This window comes from Sceloporus occidentalis, unplaced genomic scaffold, assembly GCF_023333645.1.
Source record: "Sceloporus occidentalis isolate IW3139 unplaced genomic scaffold, rSceOcc1.0.p SCAF_1, whole genome shotgun sequence".
NCBI lineage: Eukaryota > Metazoa > Chordata > Lepidosauria > Squamata > Phrynosomatidae > Sceloporus > Sceloporus occidentalis.
In genome coordinates, this window is record NW_028316981.1 from 12638777 (window position 1) to 12653564 (window position 14788).

At 44.0% G+C, this 14788-nt stretch overlaps 1 pseudogene across 1 annotated transcript; it reads right to left on the reverse strand.

The window, feature by feature from the left end:
* Nucleotides 1–5886: 5886 nt before the first annotated feature.
* Nucleotides 5887–13387, reverse strand: LOC149320809 (uncharacterized; annotated as a pseudogene). The gene is made up of 4 exons (XR_016279356.1): nt 13325–13387; nt 11572–12285; nt 10309–10435; nt 5887–9525 (listed from the first exon to the last, which is right to left on the reverse strand). The product of XR_016279356.1 is annotated as an uncharacterized LOC149320809 (transcript).
* Nucleotides 13388–14788: the final 1401 nt, after the last annotated feature.

Sequence of the window (14788 nt, forward strand, 5' to 3'; positions counted from 1 at the left end):
TTCTGACTTGGATGAGCAATGCCTTCCTGTTGCCCATCCTGTAGCTAAATCGCTAATACATATCAGTCAGAATAGACCATATTAGCCTAGACAGACCATGCTAGGCTGCTTTTGATGTTTCCATGTTCTGTCATTGAAATGTGAATCCTTCTGATCAACTTATGAAGCAACCTGATGCACTGGTTCATTACAGCCAGAAGACTGATGTTGGCTCCCTGAGATGTGAAGGCAGCGAAGGCTGAAGATCTTGTGAAACTACAAATCCCAGGATTTCATAGGATGGAGCAACAGCACATAAAGTTTGAATCCCAACTCAGCCATGGTAATGGCAAACTCCTCCTAGCATGGGAGAAGAATTTACCAGAAGCTACCTTCCCTCTTTGACCAAATATTGACCTCTGTGGCTGTCCAGATATTGTTGAACTGTAGCTCCCATGACCATTGGCTAAGCTGGCTAGAGTTGGTGAGGTTTGCAGTCCGTGAATATCAGGAGGCACATATGTCCCCCAATTCTGAAAGGAAATTGTTGTTGTTGTTGCTTTGTGTCATCATGTCATTTCCAGCTTGTGGTGACTCATCATGGGGCTTTATTGGCCAGATTAGTTCAGAGGGGATTTGCCATTGACTTCTACTGAAGCTGAGAGAGTGTGACTTGACCATGGTCACCCAGTGGTTTCTATGCTGAATGAGGATTCAAACCCTTGTCTCCAGAAGGGACAGCAATAGGGTGGCCTGGATCCTCTTTCATAGAGGACAGTCCCAGGGACGTAGCCAAGGGGAGGGTTCTTGGGGTCCAGACCCCCCCTTCTGTTAGATAAAATGAATGGTGTGTGCTGCCGTGCCGCCACACCCAAGCCCCATAATAATAATAATAATAATAATAATAATAATAATTTTTATTTCTACCCCGCCTTTCCACAGATGTGATCAAGGCGGCTTACAAAAAATGGTGGCACTTAGTCTGGACCCCCCCCCCCCTTCCCAAAATCCTGGCTATGTCCCTGACAGTCCTCTGTTCAGAGGCTGCCAGAGGAGGCCCAAGAGCTCTGAATTCTATTGCAGAAAAGAAGAAAACTTGAAGTAACCAGAAGTGAATTTTCTGTTTGGAAGGACTGAAGACTCCATAGTCGTAGTGCAAAGCATATTTATGGGCTCCAACTTTGTTCTTGTTCTGTTTGTCTCTAGGGATTTTATCACATGGGAAAAATAAGAGGATTTAAACATCAGTTATCCTGGGAAAATTGCACAATCACAATTAACATTTTCACATGACGTCGCAGTTAAATTGCCATTATTCTGGGAATAAATAGGAAATAAAACAGCAACAAATCATTCACGGGATTTCCTCATGAATTATTTGTTGCTGTTTATTGCCTATTTATTCCTAGGATATTGGCAACTTAATCATGACGTTGTGTGAAAATGCTAGTGATTGTGCAATTTTCACGGGGAAATCAATGTTTAAACCCCCGATTTCTCCTGTGTGATAAAGTCCTATGTGACAAATTAATCTTGGCGTTCCAGTAGAAACATAGAGGAAGAAAGAAAGTAGCTTCAACAAATTTCAGGTCTGCCAACCCCTGTATTAAACAAATCACCCAGCTCAGCCATGAAACCCATGGGGTGACCTTGAACAAGTCACACACTCTCAGCTTCAGAGGAAGGTGATGGCAATTCTCCCCTGAACAAAACATGCCAAGAAACCCCCATGATAGTTTGTTTTAGGGTTGCTATGAGTTAGAAATGACTTGAAGGCACACAATACACATACACACAAGGGTTAGAGACATCACCGAAGTCTCATTGAGCTGTCTTGACTGCCATTTTGGGAGAAAGGCAGGATATAAATCCCATAATTAAATATATAGATGAAAATAAATAGAGGATTGGAGGCCATGAAATTATGTCTGCAGAATACCATGGGCATCCCACAAAGTTTCCTCTCCTCTACTATGGTGGGCAAACTATCTATCTAGGGGAAATAAATGCTTCCTCGTGAGCTTTTCAAAGTGGGACAACTCTACTCAATCATCCAGGAGCACCATTGGGATAACTTTGCCCCGTCTCCTTCTGCAGCTCCATTTTCATTATTTTAAAATTCAGCTTAGTTCAGGTCCAAAAAGAGCTAAGAAGACTCAGCAAAGCAACCTGCACCCATCCCAGCCAGTCAGAAGAGAGGACAGTTGCTCTCCAGTCTAGGTTAGCCTCAACCTTTCAGACCATCCAAAGGAAGAAGTCAAGATGTTCCACCAGGGATAATTGGGCTGTCCAAACCTGGGGTGGGGGGAGTCATGAAGAAACCGGTCTGACTGCCTCCCGTTCTATGGATTAAAATCCATTTTCTTCTTGAAGTCCATATTGTTGTTGTTGCGTGCCTTCAATCCGTTTCCAACTTATGGCGACCCTAAAACAAACTTATCATTGGGGTTTCTTGGCAAGATTTGTTCAGAGGGGTTTTGCCATTGCCTTACCAAGGCTGAGAGAGAGTGACTTGCCCAAAGCCACCTTAGCTGAAACTTGTGGGAGCCTACAGTTCACTTGTGGCTGGAGCCATCGTGGGTTCAAACTATGCTAAGGTCCTTACACTGGGCTGCAAGTTAGCCACACTCTTGTCCCACATCTTGGAACAGCAGCAGCATCTCCACTCCCTAGGGAGGCCTAGGGAGGTCCATACACACCCCTTTGTGGAGCTAGTAAAGTCTGGGGTCCTCTTAGTGGCATATGTAGATCTAAGTCCACCTTACTTCTATGTATGTGTTTTTTTCGGTTGTTATGGAAGTTGGCATGTTGGCATGCTCTTCCACAATGACCACTGTGGCTTATCATTTAACTGCTCCAGCCCCTCTGATTCATCTATCTCTGGTAGAAAGCATGTGTGTGTATGTGTGTCAAAGAAGCATCTGGCTATGTTTCTTTAGCCAGACGCAAACTGATTACATTGGCCATGTCCACACCGAGGAAAAGAAATTTTCCCACCTTGTTCCTGCACTGACCTGTTTAGGTGATGCATAGGACTAAAACAGGTGAAACGCAGGTCCAATTCGTGTTCTAGAGTGATCTTGGGAACTTTGGTCCTCCAGGTATTTTAAACTTCAGTTCTCATAAGCCCTAGCCAGTTTGGCCAATAATCAAGAATGTTGGGAGTTAAAGTCCAAAACATCTGGAAGACCAAATTTTGGGAACCACTGCTCAAGAGACAATGTAGGCTGCATGCCAGTGATGGGGCAACAGAAGAGTGTGGGTAGGAAGAAGCATCCTGGGTTCGGTAAGCCGTTGACCTAGGGCAGTATGTAGCCAGTGCTGCTAATATTGGTCTGTTGTGGTTGTGCAGACAGATCATCCTCTGCATGGATCTGGAAGCCCCAAAGGTAAGCTGGGTTTTCCTGACAGTACGGACATAGCCATCATCCACTGAGATCTCTGGAGGATCCTGGAAAATCTCAACAGGTAATGTAATAATTTTACACTTTATTACAAGTGCATAGCTGGGCACTTGTCTGATCTCTGCTTTCCTTCAGCCACAGCATGGCTGTGCAGGGACAGTTTTTTTGCAAGTGGGCAGTGAGCCTGGAGGATGTTGAATGGACACATTCAACATAGTTTTGCACATGGAACTATTACAGTTTGTTGTGCCATGCAAGATTTTGGCCAGTGTTTGTATTCCAGTTCTTTTTTTTTTTTTTAATTCCCAACTCTCCCTCTCCCTTCCTGTTCTCCAGGCAAAATATTCATCCTGCTCCAGGCAGTCCATTCATATCTAAACTTTCCCCTTTAACTTCTATTTAGGTTCCATCCACCCTGTAGAAATAATCCAGTTTGACACCACTTTAATTTCCATGCCTAAGTGCTATAGAATTTTGGGATTTGTAGTTTTGTGAGATATTTAGCATTCTCTGTTGGAGAGCTCTGGTGCCTCAACAAAATGCAATTCTCAGAATTCCATAGCACTAAGCCATGGCAGTTAAAGTGGTGTCAAACTGGATTATTTATCCAGTGCAGATGCAGCCTTAGTGCTGCCTTTGTGTATCTTGTGCACATATGTGACCCACATTATCCCAAAAGTCAAAACTGGACATGATTGGAAGTCTTCTGGATTTATTTTTGTTTAATTATTTTGCATAAGCCACCTCTCATTTCAAAAAGGATACTTGCCATGTCTGCAGTATGCCTCATCTTTCTTACATAGAACTGAATTCCTTTACCTATCAGTTTCACAAGCAAACGACACATCTAAGGGTGCATTTACACTGTAGAAATAATGCAGTTTGACACCACTTTAACTGCCATGGCTTCCATTGTACAGACTCATTGGACTTGTAGTTTTGTGAGGCACCAGCACATTTTGGCAGAGAAGGCTAAAGCCCTTGTGAATCTACAAATTCCATGCAGGTGTTAAACTGCATGATTTCTACAGTGTAGATGCCCCCTAAGCTGGGTGATCCCCTTCCCATATATCCCCTCTGAGAATTAATCACATTGCATCAAGTCTATTTCAAAGCTGCTTTTAAATCAACTTTTTTATTTCTATAATAAATCATTTCTTCAAGTCCTCTACTTTCCAATATTCCAACTAATTCCTCATACTATAAAGAAAAGGCCTTGTGTCTTGGTAGTGTGCCACAACTCAGGGTTCAAGACTCAAACACAGAGTTGTTGGATTCCAGCTTCCATCAATCTTAGCCAAGCACAGCCTATGGTGAGGGATGCTGGGATATGCAGTCTAACAACATGTGGAGGGCCATACTTTGCCCACTCCTGCTCTAGACTGAATCAGGGACACCCCCAATTCCTCCATGTTCATCCTCAATCAGACTATGTCCAGATTCAGACATAAACAGTAAGTCAACATACAGTTCATTGAACTCTGGTCCATTCCTGTTCCTTTTCAACCTTCTTTGTAACACTAAAACCCAGGAACACTTATTGGGAGTTGAATGGTGGGTGATCGGGACAGATGAAAGGGAAGTATTTCTTTGCAGACTGCATTGTTAAACAGTGGAATTCCCTGCCACAAGAAGTCCACAAGCTGCAAGCTTGGATAGGAAGTTAGACAGATTCATGGAAGAGTAAACTATCAGTAGCAGCCCAGACCTGCTATATTCTCCCACCAGTGCTAGATGCCTCTGTGGGTAACTGCAGAAGGAATTGGGACTATACACTTGAACCTAGGGCCTAAATACCTGAAAGGCACCAGTACCGGTCTGATTTTGCAAGCTAAGCAGGGCAGCCCTGGTTAGTACTTGGATAAGAAACTGCCAATGAATACAGTGGACCCTGCACATTCGTTGAGGTTTAGGGGCACAGGACCTGTGTGAAACCTCAAATAGAAAAAAACACCTTCTTAATGTGAGAACAACTCTCTAGGAATTTCTAGGTCCCCCAGTGCAACTCTAGTTGACCATGAAGTTGCACTGGAGGACTTACAAATGCCTAGAGAAGTGTACTCTCAAGAAATTTCTACATCTCCCAGCGCAACTCTATGGTCAACATCTGACAGAAGCTGACCATGAAATTGCACCGGAGGACATATGAATGCCTAGATAAGCATTCTCTATAAGAATCTCTAGATCCTCTAGCGCAACTTTTGGTGGAATTCAGCCATAGAGTCATGCTGGAGGACCTAGAGATTTCTAGAGAAAGCATATTAATCAAATCCATGAATAACCAAACCCACAAAAGTCAAAGCCGCACATGTGGAGGGCTGATAGCAATAGGGGGTTATTCAGACTGTGAAAATAATCCAGGTTGAACATGGGATAAATCTCTGTTGTTCACATGCATTTCGAATGCATCCAATAAAGTTTTTTTTGTGGGGTAGGCTGCCAAAAAACCCACTTTAACCTGGGATATTCTATCTCACTCCCCCCCCCCCCCCCTCATTTTTAAAAAAGATTCACATTGTCAGCAGTGTGAATAACTGATGCAAATAGACACGGGATAAACTTGGATAAAACTCTGCATGCTAGAATGTATTTCAAACGTAACCGCATCATCAATTCCATCTTTATTCGCAGTGCTGACACGTGTGAGCAACAGAATATGCACAGATGTGCAGAGATGTGGCCCGACCAAAAAATAATAATAGTGTGAACAACAAAACTGGAATGCATGGCTGCGTAAATTTGCATAGTCACACTAAAAAAACGACGTCTGAATCTCCCCTAAGAGTTGTGGGCTATATTTCTGCAGAAGGAATTGGCAAAACCACCTCTGACGATTCCTTGCCTAAGAAAACCTTATGAAATTCATGGGGTCGCCATAAGTTGACAGAGGATTTGAAGGCACATACATAAACATATATACTCGTCCCATCCCTGATGGGCCTGGAAGTGACACTATGTTACTTTTGGCTGCCATTTTGGCTGATTTTTTCCCTCTTTTTCCAGTGTTTTTTGGTTTTTAAAAAATATATATTGACCCATTTTTTTAGCCAGTTATGGATTGATCTGATCAGTTTTCAGGTGTAATATTTCCAGGGCCAAGCAAGGATTCGAACCCTCTCCAGAGTTACAGATCAGCTTTCAAAGCATTACACCACACCGGTTATGATCAGCTACCACAAACCACAATTGGGAGGCTATAACTTTTTGCTAGATAATTAACTCGGGTTTGTTTGAACTGTAGCTTGTTGTTATCCTAGAGAACAAAGTCTTGTTCCCATAACTGCCCACCCTGAAACAGGAGCTGACAAAAAGGGTGGGTAGGCAGGAAATTTTGAAACAACCAAAAATGGGGAAAACAGAGTACGACTTGTTTGTTCCTCTGTGTGCAAATCAAGGTGAAAGCAACAGACCACAGCTTACCACAAAGTGCAAGCATGGCCAGTGCAACATATTTAAGGTATGGGGTGGGAATCATATGGCCCTCCAGAACTTCTTGGTCTGCAACACCAAGCATTGCTCAACACTGGCGATACTGGGCATGACTGCTGCGAGTTGCAGAACAATAACATCCAGAAGGACACACTTTGTCCATGTTTGGTTAAGGGCAGGGATGGGCAAGTGTGGGTGGCCATAGGGCACTGCCAACCCCACACCTCCCCATGGGGCCACCACCTCCTCATACTCCCCCTTAAAAAAATTAAAAATTGACCCAGACTTCCCTCGAATACCTAGGGGCTGTGAGGGGCATTTCTCCTAAGGCTTTGGGCTCTCCAGGTCATTTTAAGCCTGTTGCTGTTGTTGTTGTAGTGTGCCTTCAAGTCGTTTCTGACTTATGGCGACCCTATCACAGGCTTTTCTAGGGCTGAGAGGGTGTGACTTGCCCAAGGTCACTCAGTAGATTTCCATGGCCAAGCAGGGACTCGAACTCCAATCTCCACAGTCCTAGTCCTACACTCAAAACACTTCACCACACTGGGTCTCATTCATTTTAGGCCTAGGAGGATCCTTTTTTAAAGAGGAAGTTACCATAAGACACTTCCTATTCACTTGCTTGTTTAATATTAAGTAAGTTCTCTGCTGGTCCTAAAATGGCCCGGAGATGGTACTAAAATGGAGCTAAAATGCCCCCCATGTCTCCTAGAGAGCCTTTGGGGGCAATATATATTTATATTTAACACACTTTGCTTGGGCCCTAGGGTGGGCTGCATGCATTTGGTTCACCTCTGGTTTAAGGTAAGAAACCGAAGAGGGTCTATAGATTTGGAAAAGACACCAAGGGCCATCCAAGCCATCTCCTTTCCATGTAGGAATACACAATCAAAGCACTCTTGACAGATGGCCATCCAGCCTCTACTTAAAAACCTCCAAAAGAAGGAGACTTCACCACAAGTACCCAGAACAGAGCAAACAGTTTGTTGCCCAACCTAGGTAGCACCTTCTGGTTTCTTAGATTCTTGAAATAACAAAACAAATTAAAAGAAAAACTGGGCTAGAAAATCCTTGGTCTTATGCACTAGGGCAGCACTGCATTCAGTGGGACTCGATGCCATATAACTGCAATGGAACTGCAGCCATTGGATTCCAGACATTCTTGCCTTCATATCCACCTTGTGGGCTTCTCATAGGCATAAAGGTAGCCACCTTGGTTGCTGAGCCACAGTGCAGAGGTACAGGCTATGCTTTGACTGCAGAGGATCAATTCCAAGAAGCTCAAGATTAGGCTGGGAAATGATCTATCTGAGGTTCTGGAGAGCCCCTAACAGATAGTGTATGGACCCGTAATCTAACTCTGTGTATGACAGCTTCCTACGTTCCTATGCTGAGCGCTAGTATCTACATTTTTGGGTCTGCATTTCAAGCACTCATGTGGTTGTCTCTCGAGAATGGATTCTCTTGTGTCTCCTCAGGGATGCTTTGTGACCAAAGCTCTGCCCACAATCCGAGCATTCATATGGCTTCTCCCCTGTGTGCACCCTCCGGTGATTGACAAGGTTGGAATTTGTACTGAACTTCTGTCCACAATCTGAGCACTCATAGGGCTTCTCTCCTGTGTGGACCCTCTTGTGGTTGACCAGGTTAGAGCTCGTGCTGAAACCTTTCCCGCACTCAGTGCATTCAAAGGGCTTCTCTCCTGTGTGGGTTCTCTCATGAATGAGAAGTTTGGACCGACTGATAAAGCTCTTCCGGCAATAGGTGCATTTGTGACTTTCTTCCCCGGCTTGGGCTTTCTTCCCTGTGTGCAACCTCTCATGTTTCCGGAGGTAAGAACTGGAAATGAAGCTTTTGCCACACTCGGTGCATTCGTATGGCTTCTCCCCAGTATGGGTACGCCCGTGGATGATCAAGTCTGCTTTCTGGTTGAAGCTCTTGCCACACTCCAGGCACTCATAAGGTTTTTCTCCTGTGTGTGTCCGGATGTGTATGACAAGTTGCGGCCTGTGAACAAAGCTCTGTCCGCACTCGGTGCACTTGTACGGCTTCTCTCCCGTATGGACCCGCTTATGAGTGATGAGATTGGAGCTGGAGGTGAAGCTCTTTCCACACATTGGGCATTCGTAAGGTTTCTCTCCTGTGTGGGTCCTCTCATGGACAATAAGGGAAGCTTTGTCACTGAAGCTCCGGCCACAGTCAGAGCATTTGTAAGGCTTCTCTCCCGTGTGGACTCTTGTGTGCTTCATGAGGTTGCAGTTGGTGCTGAAGCACTTCCCACACTCTGAGCACTTGTATGGTTTCTCGCCAGTGTGGGTCCTCTCGTGGATAATCATGTGTGCGCTGTTGTTGGAGATCTTCCCACAATAGGTGCATGTGTACAGTTTTTGCATCTTCTGGTTCCGAGGGAAGTCAAAGCTAGGACGCAGGACTGTCCCCCAGTTGGAGCTGGTCCTTTTCCGTTTCGCCTTGTGGCTTCCCTCTGAAAAGGGACTCCCTTCCAAACGTTTCTGGTGAATAAAAGCTTGGATCTCTGTCTGGTTCTCCCGACGGATTTCTTGGCTCTGTTCACTTCCTGGAGTCTCTCCCAACCCACAAACTTGGAAAAACTTCCCGTTAAGTCTCGCCAATGACAGTCCACTGATGCCAACATCAGCATGTCTTTCGAATGGGAAGCTCTCTTCCCCGTTCTCGTACCCTCGGCAGTTGCCTGCTGGAAGAAATGGAGAATTTGTTTATGTATATAATTTTGAAAGCTATCTATTTAATGTTTTAAAAGTGTTTTTACAAATCCCATAAACAAACAAACAAAATATCTATATCTAAATTATTTATATCCTGTTTTATACCCACAGATTTCATGGTGGTATACAGTAAAATCAACCTGATCAGTTTGAAACAACAAGAATCATTTTAAAAGATGAAAGGTTAATAAATATTTGAAGTCATGCCATATTGAAGATAGAACAATCTTGTTTTCAGGTGTTACGGAGTCTAGGATTCAAACTGCAAGAAAGGAGATGCTCTCTAAACATTAGGAGGAATTTCCTGACAGTAAGAGTTATTCCACAGTGGAAAAGACTGCCTGAGAAGGTGACGGATTCTCCTTTTTTGGAGATATTTAAACAGAAGTTGGATGGCTATCTCTTGGCAAAAGAGCTCCAAACTAGCCTTTCTAGGAAAGACGGACTCATATTAAAAAATAGATTTAATTAAATCGACCCTGTTTGTTAGAAAATTTCCAACTCAGACAAGAATTGTTTGATTTTTAACTAGTCCCTATTTTTGCTATCCCAGCCCTACTTAAAGATGCTGGGAGTTGGGCTTGGGACCTCCTGAATGCAAAGCTTCCCCTCTATCCCTGAGCTACAGTTCTTCCAGGAGTCCCATTGTCAGGGCAAAAATTTCAGGCAGGAGAAGAAGAAAAAAGAAAAGGAAAAAGATTATTTACCATCCCCAACCCTCCCAGAAACGAATCCATCCACTTGTCCCTTACCCAGAAAACTGGTCTCCCCATCACTCTCTTCCTCAGCATCTGCTGATATCTGGATGTTCATTTCCTCTGATGGATCCTGCTCCGATTTGGGGGAATTCACAGCCACGTCTTCCATAGGCCACAAAACCTGATAGAGAAATATGGATGGAAAGCAGAACACAAAGACAAGCCTGAGAGACTGAATAGTAGAAATGCTGAGTTAAAAAACAGAAGGAGCATATAGTGGTCTAGAGCCAGTATGGCATAGCATAGCCTAATGGTTCTGCAGGTGGAACTATGTTATATCTTTTCTTTAAAATTGGTCCCGGACTAATTGTTTAGCTGCTACAGCGCTCTCCCATGGCTATTCAGTAGCTGGCAGAGAGCAGGGGGGTATTGGACAAAGCATCTGGCTATGTCCCTGTAGCCAGAGGCAGGGTCCTCCAGAGGCTCAGCAGATGATGTAAACATTCTGCATCTGACTACGGAACATAGCCAGACGCTTCTCCAGTCTCATCCCACTGTTCTCCAGCAGCCACATGGATCGTGTACTGCAGCAGCTAAATAGTCAATCCAGGACATACTGGATGTTGCAGAGACTGGAAAAGAGCAGCAACCTCTGCAACAATTAAGGAAAGAAACATGCAGGGGTAATGTAGACTTACCCCTACATATGTCACTAGCAGGTTGCTTGTGGCTGCAGTACTATTATCAATGGGAAAAAATGGTCAGTTTAGGAATTCTCTAGTATTTGGATCTTTAAAACCTTAAAAGGAATAATGAAAACATTATGTATAAAATGACCTTCAGGCTACGTGTATATAGGGTGTATATGAAACATAAATGAATTTCATGTTTCGACTTGGGTTCCATCTCCAAGATAGCTCAAATATTCCAAAATTTAAAAAAATCCCAAATCCAAAACAATTCTGTTCCTGAACATTTCAGATAAAGGAGACTCAACCTGTACTTCCAGTGGAGAATGGAGTCTTTTTATTCTCCTACTATTTCAGACTGGAGAGGGGCCCCAAATAACATAAGGTATAATCTGGCAGAGTGGATCTTGTGTGGTGGAACTGGATGTAGAACCAAACCTTCCCAAGAATTCTTTCAATGATGTATGTTATTGCTGTACATAAACTTTATTGGCTGCACCATTCTCAACACTTTTGCAAATAGATAGAGCCAGTGGTCTCCTTCAGCCCCTGCCCACACAGCCATGCTGCCCATCTCCATTTCTATCACCATCTCTCTTTCAGAGGATGAGAATCAACCTTGCTTTACCTTTCCTTGCAACCCTTCAGCCTCTTGCAGGCGCAGCAAGAAATCCTCCGCCAGGGCCACCGCTTGGGTGCAAGTCTCCGGACCGCAGTCCTTGACCCAACTCTGCATTTCCTCTGGCAGGATGATTAGGAACTGCTCCAGGATCAGGAGGTCCAAGATCTCCTCCTTGGAGCGTCTTTCTGGCTTCAGCCACCGATGGCAAAGGGTTTCAAGCTGGAGGAAGACTTCTCGGGGTCCCTCGGCCTCTTGGTATGAGAACTGCCTGAAATGCTGACGGTGCACTTCCACACTGACTGCACCTTCTTCATCCAGAATCTCCTCCTTCACTTTTACCGAAGAAATGGGCTCTTCACAACTCTCACCGAGGGTTTGGTCCACCCGCTCTCTTCTCGGCCACTGGTTGGCAATAGTGGCTCTCTTCAAAGAGGCCTGAGGTTCTTTGGCTCCATCCCTTGATTGGGGAGGACTGGGGAGAGGTGGGTTTTTCCATCGCGGATGAGGTGGCTGCATGGTCTTTAGAAAGTCTTGCCATTGGGCATCCCAGCCCTGTGGCAGGCCCTCCTCTGGCTCCTGCTTAATTTGACGGGAATCTGAGCCTCTCAGAAACTCTTGAATGGTCGTGACTTGGACTGCGTTGGAGCTTTTTCCACCTGCTACTGATCTCTCCATCTCAGCAGGTCGGGTTTCTCCCTGCTTCTCCATTTTTGTTCCTCTCTGCTGGTAGAAAGGTGGACACTTATTAGCAGAAAGAAGAACATCATTACAATATCGAAACATACACACACACCGCGCACACACATGCAGTGGACCCTTGGTATCAGCTGGGATTTAGTTCCAGGACCCCTGGGGATATCAAAATCCATAGATGCTCAAGTCCAATTAAATACAATGGCATAGTAAAATGGTGTCCCTTATATAAAATGGCAAAATCAAGGTTTACTTTTTGGAATTCATATTTTTTAAAATATATATTTTCAAGTCATTGATGGTTGACTTTGTGGGTAAAGAATCCCTGGATACGGGGTGCCGACTGTAATTCTTTTTTCAATTTTTTTTCAACTGACAGTTAAAAATATGATCTTCATCATCATCACCCCCTAGAGAAAAGCAATTGATCCTACATCTACTGAGGGGATTACTGATAACCAATGCATCTCGAGCAAACTCCACAAGTCTTGCTGTCTCCATTTTGGAATGTCAGTATAATTCTATATCTCAGGGGTCTCAACACCTTGCCAAGGTAATCTTTGGACTTTTCTGTTTCTCAGTCCTCTCTTGTTCCCATGTTTTGTAATGCCCAATATACTAAAGCAGTCTGATGGATGAGAAAGCTTGCCTTTGAACAACATTTTAATGGCCTAATAAAGGTATTCTGCTACTCTAATTTTTTTCTTTTACTCATGTTGTTGCATGCCTTCAAGTCAACTTCAACTTATGGTGACCCTATCCTAGGGTTCTCTTAGCAAGATTTATTCCAAGGAGGTTTGCCCCTGCCTTCCTCTAAGACCGAAATACCCTGAAGACACCAGATCCTGTCTGATCTTGGAAACTAAGCAGAATCAGTGCTGGTTAGGACTTGAAAGGGAGACCACCAACAAAAATGAGCTGCTGCTGGCTCTATTTCAGAGAAAAAACTGGCCAATCCACCTCTGAGGATTTCTTGTCCAAGAAAATCCTATAAAATTCATGGGGTCACCATAAGTCGACAGGAGACTTGAAGGCACAGACACCAAGCTGAGAGAGCTTAACTTACCCAAAGCCGCTTGGTTTGTAGAGCTGTTCGGGGTTTTGAACTCTGGTCTTCCAGAGTCTTGCTCCAACCAGTACACAACACTGGTTCTTTGGTATCTTTACTGATAGACCACACTGCTAGGTTGTTGTTCTTTTTAAAGTAAACTCTTCTATTTCCAATATCCACAAGCATATCACAATGGTACCACCTGAGCAGGACTAAGAAGCATGCACTTACATTTATAGTAGTGCTTTCAGCTGTTATGTTCTGTCCAGGAGGAATTCCGAAATGCCCTCCATTCTCAGCAGGACTAAGAAGCATTAATAGTAGTTTTTAGCTTTTATATTCTGCCCAGGAGGAATCCTCAAATGTCCCTAAGAAGCATTAATAGTAGTTTTTAGTTTTTATATTCTGTCCAGGAGGAATATTCAAATGTTCTCCATTTTGAGCAGGACTGAGAAGCATGCACTTACATTTATAGTTGCGTTTTTAGCTTTTATTTTCTGTCCAAGAAGAATTCCAAAATGCCCTCCACTAAATGTCCATTTATAGCAGTGTTTTAACCTTTTATTTTCTGTCCAGGAGAAATTCCAAAATGCCCTCCATTTTGAGCAGGAATAAGAAGCATTAATAGTAGTGTTTTAAGCTTTTATATTCTGCCCAGGAGGAATCCTCAAATGTCCACCATTCTGAGCAGGACTAAGACTATGCACTTAAATTTAGTGCTTTTATTTTCTGTCCAGGAGGAATCCCCAAATGTCCTCCATTTTGAGCAGGACCAAGAAGCATGCACTTACATTTATAGCAGTGTTTTTAATTTTTATATTCTGTTCAGGAGAAATTCCAAAGTGCCCTCCATTTTGAGCAGGGCTAAAAAACATGAACTTACATTTATAGTAGTGTTTTTAGCTTTTATTTTCTGCCCAGGAGGAATCCTCAAATGTCCCCCATTCTGAGCATGCCTAAGAAGCATGCACTTAAATAGTAATGTGTTTTTATTTTTCTGCCCAGGAGGAATGCCAAAATGTCCTCCACTCCACTGAACTGCCATTTATAGTAGTGCTTTCAGCTTTGATGTTCTTCTTCTGCCCAGAAGGAATTCCCAAAATGCCCTCCCTTTTGAACAGGGCTAAGAAGCAGGGCATTGACATTTCTATTGATGAGTGCTTTGCAGTGTCTTGCATTTTTTTTCTCCCCTGAATGCCCTGCTTCTTTGGCAGTGACTGGTCCTCCTTTGCAGGGAGGAGGACCTATCTGGTCACCCAGATCATGGCTTTGGGGATGGGATCCTGCCCTGCAAAGCATCTCTCTCCTTCCAGCTCCTGCCTGCCTGCTTGGTCCACCTCTTCCCATGCCCCCCTGGTGCCCTTGTGCCCTGGTCCCCTGGCACTTTGCAAAGCCCCTTGCCTTTGCAAAGAGGAAACTCACCCCAGCTGCAGGCCAAGGTTCCCTTTCTCCCTAGGCTCAGTTGTGGGGCAGGAATCC